The sequence below is a fragment of the Papaver somniferum genome, chromosome 2 (genome assembly GCF_003573695.1).
Source record: "Papaver somniferum cultivar HN1 chromosome 2, ASM357369v1, whole genome shotgun sequence".
NCBI classification, from domain to species: Eukaryota; Viridiplantae; Streptophyta; class Magnoliopsida; order Ranunculales; family Papaveraceae; genus Papaver; species Papaver somniferum.
This window is the reverse complement of record NC_039359.1, coordinates 17,427,461-17,438,761: the sequence shown is the minus strand read 5'-3', so window position 1 is coordinate 17,438,761 and position 11,301 is coordinate 17,427,461. Positions and strand designations below refer to the sequence as shown.

At 35.6% G+C, this 11,301-nt stretch overlaps 1 long non-coding RNA gene across 3 annotated transcripts; it reads right to left on the bottom strand.

Annotated features, from left to right (window-relative positions):
* Window positions 1-1,051: 1,051 nt before the first annotated feature.
* Window positions 1,052-10,317, bottom strand: LOC113347036. 3 transcript variants are annotated; one of them, XR_003358709.1, is made up of 6 exons: window positions 10,001-10,317; window positions 9,248-9,329; window positions 8,435-8,516; window positions 2,395-2,568; window positions 1,625-1,706; window positions 1,052-1,395 (listed from the first exon to the last, which is right to left on the bottom strand). It is a non-coding gene; the product is annotated as an uncharacterized LOC113347036 (long non-coding RNA). The 3 variants fall into 3 exon arrangements; XR_003358707.1 differs by having other exon boundaries at window positions 2,395-2,549; XR_003358708.1 differs by lacking the exon at window positions 2,395-2,568.
* Between the last annotated feature and the right edge of the window lie 984 nt (window positions 10,318-11,301).

Genomic DNA, 11,301 nt, shown 5'->3' with positions numbered 1-11,301 from the left:
GCAAAAAAAAAAACTTTCGTAACAGAACTCATTGTTTCTAAGGAAAAGCTAAGTTCGGTTTTGTCGATAAATTCTTTTGGTTACCGAACTTTGGTAATATGTTGTTCGGTTACCTCGCAATTTGTATCTGGTAACCGAACTTTAGTCTGATAACAACTAAATATATGGTTCGGTTAGCTCGCAATTTATACCAGGTAAACGAACTTTTGTCTGTTGACTCTAAGTGTTGTGTTAACTTCATTCTTTAGTTCTATTTTATTTGATAACACAATATTTTATTTTGTTTAGCTAATACTTTGGTTTTCATTCATTAGGAACAAAGGAAAAGGATTTAATCCACACCTAGATAAGAATTTGAAAACTCCCACCCCTCGTGGTAGAATACATTTAGATTTTCGAAACCGTGGTACCAAAAATGCTAAACATGGAGGGGGTTGTTACCGGAAGTCAACCAAGAGAATGTTCGTAATGTAATCCAAGATGTCAATGAAGAGGTGATACATAATACAATTGATCATACTGTTGAAGAAGAAAAAGATGATGAAGAAGAGCAAGGAAATCAAGAGGATGAAGAACAAGGAAAAAAGGTTAAAGATGTAGAGGAAGAAGAACCAGGACAAGAGGAAGGAGAAGAAGAGAAAGAGTCGGAAGAAGAAAGAGATAAAGAGTCCAAAGAAGAGAAGGACAAGAGGAAGAGGATGACTCTGAAAAAGAGGAAGAGGCTGAAGAACAAGAAATTCGAGAAATTGTTCCTGTTAAAGAGAAAAAGAAGCCGAAATCACCTTATCCTAGATATTTACACATTCCTCCTGATGATTTGTGTTTGTCACCAAAGATCCCAACTTATGGTACTCCAAATGATGGACGAGAAACATTGTTTGGTAACAAACATTCACGGGATGCGAAGATCTATGCGACAAAGGTATTGTTAACAAACAAAACAAGTTTTTTTTTTGACTAGTATAACACGCACTCGCGATTCGCCTGTCGTTCCGTTCTTTTAATAATTTGTTATTTTTGTGTAGTAATCACCGGTCAAAATCAACACTGATCAATGGTCAAAGTCAACAAATTTTCAATGGTCTAAGTCACCGATCAACCATAAGTGGTGAAAATTCATTTAATGCTACTTAGAAAAAAGAAAATTACAACTAAACTCGAAATTTTCATTTAATAATTTTTCAATCATAAATATCCTTTTACATCAAGAATGTGTATTTTATTCGTATGCTTTAGTGGAGCTAGAGGCCGGGTTGAGCTCCACTGAAGCATGAATATTTGCCGGATTCAGGCGGGATCTCTTCCTCGGGGAGTTGTCGGATCCCATTGAAGGAACTGTATTATGACTTTGCTTTTGTATAACTACGTTCTTCGGATGTTGTCAATTGTTTGTACCTGTATAAGAAACTCATTATAGTAGTAACCTCACAATCCTTTAATAGTACCGTGTTTCTGAAATTACCAAAAGTTTTATAAATGTCGAACTTAGCAACCCGGAGTGGCCGCCAAAGCAACAGAGAATTTGAACTCAAAATGCCACAGGATAGTACCAACATTACTATTTCAACACAATACATCCATGATATAAGAGAAGAAGAAGGGACATCAGAAGGGACATTAATACCTGGCGGTAAATGGGAGTGCGGCGATATAAGGACACTGGAGGCAATTATATGCCTGACTTCTAGGAAAATGGTATTCTTGACCTGGTTAATAATTACGGCAACCAATTAGGAAATCCTAAAATAAAATAATTGGTTCATGCGAAAACCAAATTAAAATAATTGGAAAAATAAGAATGGATTTTAAGGTTCAGTAACTTTTTATGGGTATGCATTTAACATCCTTGTACCATTAATTTATCTTGTTGTTAAGTGATAACCTTGTACACTCAAATTAGTCTTATCTTCATGCGACATGTTTATTGGAAGTTTAACTGCCCACCTTAACGTGGTCTCAATTGGCTCAACCGAGAGGGAGGAGAGGGAGAGTGCTACTGAACGCTCATTGTCCTATTTGTCGCTAATCACCAATTATCTCATTCAAAGGTACTGCACCTTAAAATCCATCCAGTTAACCCATACTCTTTTAAGTACAAAACTTACAATAAAACGATTTTAATAAGTTTCAGTTATATAAAATTCAAACATATCCATTCTTATTTTTCCAATGATATCTATTACTTAACTTCTCATGTTTGGGATGATTGTGTTCCAGGCCACATCATGGTACCCGTGTTTTCGACTTGATTGATGATCTTTGCATTGGGGAGATGCAACAATAAATTTGTGGAACTAAGCAGGCCTGACCGAAAAATGCCACAGGACACTACCAAGACTACTATTTCAACACAACACAGCAATGATATAAGAGAAGAAGAAGGGGCACCAATACCTGGCAGTAAATGAAAGTGAGGCGATATAAGGACACTGGAGATGGAGTTGGAAAATTGGACTGAGCCGAGCTCTGCGAATCGGCGACAGACTCAGTTCAAAATTTTTCTCGATCTTCATCTTTCTTCATTAATTCCTTTTTAGTTTCAGGTGAATCTGGTGTGGGAATTTAGATCTTCAAAGTCAACAATTACTAATGGAGCTTCACTAAAAGAAATCGTTGATAATATGGTAGACAATCATTCAACAAGTGGTTCGAGGGTTGTTAACATTATAAAAACATCAGAAAAATGTCCTTCGATTTCTTTGATTGATGATCAAGAAGACAACAGGTATGATTCATGGAAGTTTTATCTGATTGGTAGATTGGATTTTCTTCGAATTAAGTTTGCAGATGCAATTAATATTTTAAAAAGTCAATATAAATTAACTGGTAGTTGTCATTTAATTCCTTTGGGTAAAGGTTTTTCCACGATTAAGCTGTCTAATGAAAAAGATAAGAACTATATTTCAAATTATCGATGGGATATACATGATCAAATATTAAGAACAAGGAAATGGATTCCTAATTTAAACTTGAAAATCAAAGAACCTCTCATGCCTTGATATGGGTGTCTTTACCAGGATTAAGCTTGGAATATTGGGATGAGAAAACACTATTTACAATATGTGATGCAATTGGGAATACGGTCAAAGTGGGTGATGCTACTCTCAGATTTTCAAGTAGGTATGCTGCAAGGGTTTTGGTTGAGATGGATCTTTCACCATCAATACCAAATAAGCTATGGATAGTCACTAAATATGGTAGTTTCTCACAGGGTATTGTTCTTAACAAACTTCCAAAGTTTTGTTTTGCTCTCATTGTAAAATTGTTGGTCATACTTTAGCAGAATGTAGATTCAAGACTAACACTAATAAGGAAAATCCCACAGTGGATCCAATGGGTAGTGTTGAGAAGCCAATTGACAAAGGTCAGAGTATGAAGCCACAAGAACCTTTTGATATTTGTCCACCATTAATAATACCAGAGGTAGGAACTCCTCAATCAAACAATGGAATTCCTATTACTGAAGGAAGATTCATCTCTTTGCATGATTTAGCAGTAAATGAAGAAGAAGCTAGTATTGAAAGAGTTCCACAAGAAATACTCACTCCAACAAAAATTCTTCAAGTGGTGAAAAACAATTCTTTGGAAACAAGTGTGATTAAGTTTGTTAATGGTAAAGATGGCACAGTTTCTTCTGAAAGAGTCCCAGTAACTTCTTGGTCTAGAATTGTTCAGAAACCTTCATCACAAAAAGCAAAATATGGAGAAGGTGAACCTACAGTAAGTCAGGTAATTACTGCTCCTACTTAAACTAGTACACAATTGCCAAGTAAATACAACTTTAGAAAGAATCACGGAAAAGGAGGCACTATAGGCCTCCAATCCAAGAAATGAGAGTCCTCTTTTGGAATTTAAGAGATTTTAGAAGAGCCAGGTCTCAAAATAAATTAAGAACTCTAATAAATCAATTTAATCCTTCAGTAGTTTGGGTTGCAAAACCTAAAGTATTTTGTTCTTCTTTTTGTAATAAGCTGAATTTACCAGGCATGCGATGTATGGTGATTCATAACTCAATTTCAAATAAAAAGGGCAACATATGGTTGTTTTGGAATAAGAATTTACCTACTCCTTCAGTAGTATCTATGTCAAGTCAGATGGTTACAGTGGATATTGGTGGTGTTCTTGTATCTGGTGTTCATGCTCATGTGGGAGTTGTTCAAAGCAGAATCTTATGGTCAGAGATGGAAGTAATTAGTAATCTAAATTTGCCATGGTTGGCAATTGGTGATTTTAATGCAATTATTTCAGTTGATGAAAAAATTGGTGGTAAAGCTCCAAATAGAAGTGCAATGATGGATTTTAATAATTGTCTAGATACCCGTGCACTCATGCAAGCTCCTAAAACTGGTCTTATACACTCTTGGTCTAATTGTCAACATGGAAGCAAAAGAATTTTGTGTAATTTAGACAGAGCTGTGTTTAACTAGTTATGGTTACAGAAATTTGAAGGTTGGGAGTATAAAGTTGGTTTAAGAGTAGCTTCGGATCATACTCCCCTACTTGGTGGTTGTGTCAATATTCCTAAACCTAAAAATACTTCAATGAGATTTCAAAAAATGTGGTTATCACATCCATAGTTTATGGAAGTAGTGCAGAATTGTTGGTCTGAATTTTTTTTTGGTGATCCAGCTTTTGTCTTTCAACATAAACTGAAAAAATTAAAGAAGATTCTAAGGGATTGGAATTGGAATGTATTTGATAATATTAATGTTCAAGTTAAGGAGGCAGAAGCAAAAGTTCAGGAGGCTATGATAAATTCAGATAATAACCCTTTTGATGAAGAAGCACTAGATACTTTGGTGGCAGCTCAGAATTTGCACAGTTCTAAAGAAGCTCAGTTACACACTTTTCTGAAACAAAAATCAAGAAATAAATGGATAAAAGAGGGTGTTGCTAATACAGGTCTTTTACATGCAAAACTCAAGATTAGGCAAAGAAGGAATAACATCAGTGAGCTTGAGGATCAGAATGGTAATATTATTTCAGACCAAAAGAAAATTTCAGAAGAACTAATTAAATATTTTGAACAGAAATTTAAGTACAAGGAGGTGGAAGAAGTTGAGCATATGTTGAATGATATTCCAGAAGTGATAACTAGGGATGATCAGGAAATGATTGAGAAAGTTCCAGATGAAGAAGAAATTAAAGCCACATTATTTGACATGGACCAAGACAGTGCACCTGGTCCTGATGGATTTTCAAGTTGTTTCTATAGGTCATGCTGGGATATCATACATCAAGATGTAGTGGAAGCAACTCAATTCTACTGGAGAAGAAGGTTTATACCCAAAGGTCTCAACTCCAACTTTTTAGTACTTATTGCAAAAAATGAAGGTGCAAGGAACCCAAGTCAATACAGGCCAATTGGTCTGAGTAATGTAAGCTTCAAAATATTCACAAAAATTCTGGTTACAAGAATTGGTAATCTAATGCATAAATTGGTCTCACCTCAGCAAGTGGCTTATGTTAAGGGTAGATGTATTCAAGATCATATAATGTTAGCTTCAGAATTAGTGAATGAAATGTCAAGGAAAAGGATATGTGGCAATGTTGCTCTTAAGCTTGACATTTCTCAAGCTTATGATTCAGTTAGTTGTGGAGTTTCTATTTTTGGTTTTGCAGAAATTTGGCTTCTCAAAAAATTGGTGTGATTGGCTGCATATTTTATTTCAGTCAGCTAGAATATCAGTAATGGTGAATGGTGGGCCTTGTGGTTTCTTCACTGTAGGAAGAGGATTGAGGCAGGGGATCCTTTATCTCCAATTCTTTTTGTGTTAATGGATGAAGCTTTGAGTAGAAGACTCACACAACTGGTGAATGAAGGTTCAATTTTTCCAATGGTGGAAAGGAAGGGTATTCATCCAACTCATTTATTCTTTGTAGATGATGTTTTCATCTTTATTAATGGAGCTAAAAAGAGTATTTTAAGTCTAATGCAACTTCTTGAAGATTATCAAAAATGTTCTGGTCAAATTATAAACAAAACCAAAAGTAAGATGGTCTTTGATGGTACTTCTGAGTTGAGGAAAATGCAGATTAAAGAGATGATTCAAATGGAAAGAAGTGTATTCCCTGACAAGTATTTGGGTGTAGTGCTTATTCAAGGAAGAGCGAAAACTTCCACATTATGGCCAATGGTAGAAATGATGCAAAAGAAGCTTGCTACGTGGAAGGGTAAGTTATTGTCTTTTCAAGAGAAATTAGTGCTGATTAAGTCGGTTCTTAGCAGTATTCCTGTGTATAGCATGCTATTTACAAATGGCCAACTTCAGTTATTAAAATTTGTGAAAAAATTATGAGAAATTTTCTCTGATCAGGGGATGGAGACATAAGGAAATATCATAACTTTTCATGGAAGAGAGTATGTACACCACTTAGTGAAGGGGGTTTGGGTATTTCCAGACTTGAAGTTATAAACAAAGTATTTCTCATGAAGATGATGTGGAATATTAATAAGTCAGCTGAAGATTGGGCTTTGTTTTTTCATGCACAATACAAAGATAAGAATGGTCAGTGGAGCACAAAATGGCAAAAATCTTCAGTGTGGCCAGGTTTAAAATGGGCCTGGAATGCTCTTAAAGATGATATCAGATAGAGTATTTGTGATGGAACCAACATTTCTGTATGATTTGATTTGTGGATTGGAGATAGCTCACTCATTGACAGATTTGGGTACACTAATTACACATCTGAAAATATTAACTTGAAGCTTTCAGATATAATGGCAGATGGTAAATGGTCCTTTGATACTGAACTTCAAATGATGATACACAATCTTAGACCACCAGAAGTTGTAGGAGGAGAAGATATGCAGGTTTGGACTGGTGATTTGAAAGGGGAATTCTCAGTTTCAGTTGCAGTGAATAAGTTAAGACACAAAGAACAGCCAGTGAATTGGTATAGATATATATATGGAAAAACTTTCTTCATCCTTTTGTGGCTAGTAATATATGGAAATTGATTCAAGGAGTGTGCACTGATGATCAAACAATGATAAAGAATGGGTATGCCATGGTTTCAAGATGCTGCATTTGTGAAGAAAATGAAGATAGTATGTTTCACTTTCTTTGGCAGTGCAAATTTAGCACGTAAATCTGGAGGTGGATATGCTCTATATTTAAATTTCAAATACCAAATTCCTTTGATGATTTGTGGAAGAGAGCAACTAATGTAAGCCCTTTGGTTAAACAAGTATGGATATGTGCAGCTTGTATCATTCTTAAGGAGCTGTGGTTTCAGAAGAATAATTTTTTTTTTGAAGATATAAAGCCAAATATGCAGAGATTCAAATGCAGAGTTTTAAAGCTGGTACATGAAAGTGGTTTGAGAATCACAGGAACTAAATGGTGTCAGAATTATGATCAGCAGATCATTGATACATTTGATTTGGGAATTAGGCATTCCAAGTTTCAGAGCATCAAAAAATGTTGTTGGACTCCTCCTGAGCTAGGTGTGGTTATGTTTTGTTGTGATGGATCATCCTTTGGTAATCCAGGCTCTGCAGATTTTGGTGTTGTTGCTAGAGACTCAGATTGTCAGGTAATTGGTACTCTTACTGGTGGTATAGGAGTAGCTACAAACTACTTAGCAGAATCTTATGATGTCATGAATGCTTTGGAGTTGGCAGTTAAATAAAAATTGCAGAATATCATTATTGTTTCATATTCAAAAACAGTCCTTGCAGAATTTGCTCAGGGGAAGGTTCCTTGGTTTCTAAAAGGGAGATGGAAAATGGCACAAGGAAAGGTGTCACAAATAAGGTATCATCACTTCTACAGAGAAATACATTTCTTAGCAGATAGCATTGCCAAAAAAGGTGCTTCTTTAACTGCAAGGGAAAGATTATTACAAATGGGAAGACTTCCTTATCTACCAAGGATTGAAATGCCAGATGCGGACTACTTCAGATTTTGCTAGAAAGAGCATTTAGATTCAGTTAGAGTTCTTGTCAATTTTCACATGTCAATTTATTCTCTCTTGTAATTCAAGTGTAACATTTTTTTGAAATTTTAATAAAGCTTATGTTATTCAGAAAAAAAAAGGACACTGGAGGCAATCATATGCCTGACTTCCAGAGAAACGGTATTCTTGACCTGGTTAATAATTGCAGCAACAAATTAGGAAATCTAAAAATAAAAATAATTGGTTTTGAAGGAACTGTATTATGACTTTTCTTTTGTCTGATTACGTTCTTCGGATGTTGTCAATTGTTTGTACCTGTGTAAGAAACTCAATATAGTAGTAACCTCACAATCCTTCAATAGTACCGTGTTTCTGAAATTACTAAAAGTTTTATAAATGTCGAACTTAGAAACCCAAAGTGACCGCCAAAGCAACAGAGAATTTGAACTCAAAATGCCACAAGACACTACCAACACTACTATTTCAACACAATACAACCATGATATAAGAGAAGAAGAAGGTACATTAATACCTGGCGGTAAACGTGAGTGCGGCGATATAAGGACACTGGAGGCAATTATATGCCTGACTTCCAGGGAAATGGTATTCTCGACCTGGTTAATAATTACGGCAACCAATTAGGAAATCCTAAAATAAAAATAATTGGTTCATGCGAAAACCAAACTAAAATAATTGGAAAATTAAGAATGGATTTTAAGGTTCAGTAACTTTTATGGGTATGCATTTAACATCCTTGTACCAATAATTTATCTTGTTGTTAAGTGATAACCTTGTACACTCAAATCAGTCTTATCTTCATGCGGCACGTTTATTGGAAGCTTAACTGCCCACCTTAACGTGGTCTCAATTGGATCAACCGAGAGGGAGGAGAGGGAGAGTGCTACTGAACGCTCATTGTCCTATTTGTCGCTAATCACCAATTATCTCATTCAAAGGTACTGCACCTTAAAATCCATCCAGTTAACGCATACTCTTCTAAGTACAAAACTTCACCAATTATCTCATTCAAAGGTACTGCACCTTAAAATCCATCCAGTTAACGAAACCCTTCTAAGTACAAAACTTTCAAGAAGACAATTTTAATAAGTTTCAGTTCTATAAAAGTCAAACACATCCATTCTTATTTTTCCAATGATATCTATTACTTAACTTCTCATGGTACCCGTGTTTTCGAGTTGATTGATGATTTTTGCATCGGGGAGATGCAACAATAAATTTGTGGAACTAAGCAGGCCTGATCGAAAAATGCCACAGGACACTACCAAGACTACTATTTCAACACAACGCAGCAATGATATAAGAGAAGAAGAAGGGGCACCAATACCTGGCAGTAAATGAAAGTGCGGCAGTATAAGGACACTGGAGGCAATAATATGCCTGACTTCCAGAGAAATGGTATTCTTGACCTGGTTAATAATAGCGGCAACCAATTAGGAAATCTGAAAATAAAAATAATTGGTTCATGCGAAAACCAATCTGAAATAAGATCAAGAGGTGATATCTTGTTAGAAATTTACACAAACAACTATAAATTCACAATTTTTTTTTCTTTCAAATCCAGATAAATATCAAATTGGAGTTATCCTATAAATCTAGGCTAGCAAATCAAACTAGGGACAAAGATTCATGTTTTTCCTTGATGAAGAAAACAATAACAGAATTTCCTGGATTTAATTGTTTCCAGTGAATCATATAGCTAAAAGAAACGACTACTAATGGCATGCTATCAGAAACACTCTCGGAAGGCATGGAAAAACATCAAGTACAGAGCAATAACAGAGGGTTGCACAAAATGAGAGCTCGAATCAACTGTTGTTGAACTTGATAGTGAAATTAAGATACTAAATGAGACACCCAAACTAAGATTTCACTGGGGTATTTTGCCAAACAACTAAAATTCATATAAAATAAGTTGTATTTACACAGTTGAGATTCAACAATCAGCCAAAATTGACAGTCCAATCGAAGTATCGTTTCATGGAAACCATCAAATACGAACCCATTCAAATGTTAAAGGCTATGTTTTATGAAAAAATCATTCAAAATTTCATTTATTAAAGTCACTAATATTCTTTACCTCAACCTTGCAACCTTGGCTCTGTAAATCTTATCCGGTGACCATAATGACAAATTGAAGTCGATGTCAACTCAGGTTAGAATGGCTGAAATATAGAGCTCAAAAATCCATACGAGTTGAATTTGGGGTCGATTGAAAAAATTGAAGCTGTAAGAGTTGGATTTGGGGTTGAGCATGTTTCAATTGAATGGGTAAGGGGTTCTACCAAACCATTCTGTAAAATCAGTGTCGTTCTATGGAACCTGTGTAGTCGATTTGGGAAGTAAGGATTTGGGGGAAGAAAAACACTGATAGAAAACGTGATTTACATTGATAGAATTTGTTCCAATTGGATACGATTTACGCATGCACCCTTCATATGGCTTAAAACTACGAAAAAATACGTAGATAAAAAAAAAACACCGAAGGCTGTTTTGGTATATTCTTGTCGGACGATTGAAAAATGGGTCTTTTCTTTATATTATTATTATTATTAAGATTAAGATATATGTTTCGTTAAGTATTAACAGTGTGGTGTTTTTTTTGTAGGATCATAATGATGCAGTTCGTCTTATTCGTCGTCAAAAGGTGTTCACATGGGATCTTAAATTTGAGTGTGAGGAGTTTCAGGCGAAGATGAAAGAATGTGTGTTATGGAATGCCATTAATTACGCACATGAGGAATTGACGTTGTTGGCGTATTTGCATTTCTCGAGAGCCATTACCCGGAGACGGATACCATGCATCTTCCATTTGGCGAGATGGGAATTACTCCCGACGATTGCATGAGAATCACCGGCCTACCAGTGGAAAGTAAATATCTTCGATAAGGTTACAAACCTTCAATGTGTTATAAATCTCTTGAAGCATTGGCTCTAAAGTGTCTAGGATGGGATGCAAGAAAGGCCCAATGTGATTTTAGACGTTCCGTGAAGGACCCTGAACCTGACGATGAGTATAATCCAAAAGATGAATATGGAGCGTTGAAGAAGATGGTGAAGAAATTCAAGTGGGTAAAGTTGAAGGAAGCATTTGAAAAGACAAAACATAAGGTAAAGAAGGGAAAGTTGGTGATGGACGAGGAGACGCTTAAGCACCAGGTCACTGCTTATTGGTTATATTAGCCAGAAACTGTTATTTTTCCGACACTTCTGGAAATAGGATGGATGCACACTATCTACAACTTTTGTAGAACCTCAATGAGTTCAACAACTACTCTTGGGTCACTGGGGTGGTTGCATTTCTTCAAGAAGAGCTGAACAAAGGGTCGAGGATTAAGACAACTCAAATTGGAGGCTACTTAACTTTTATTCAGGTGATCT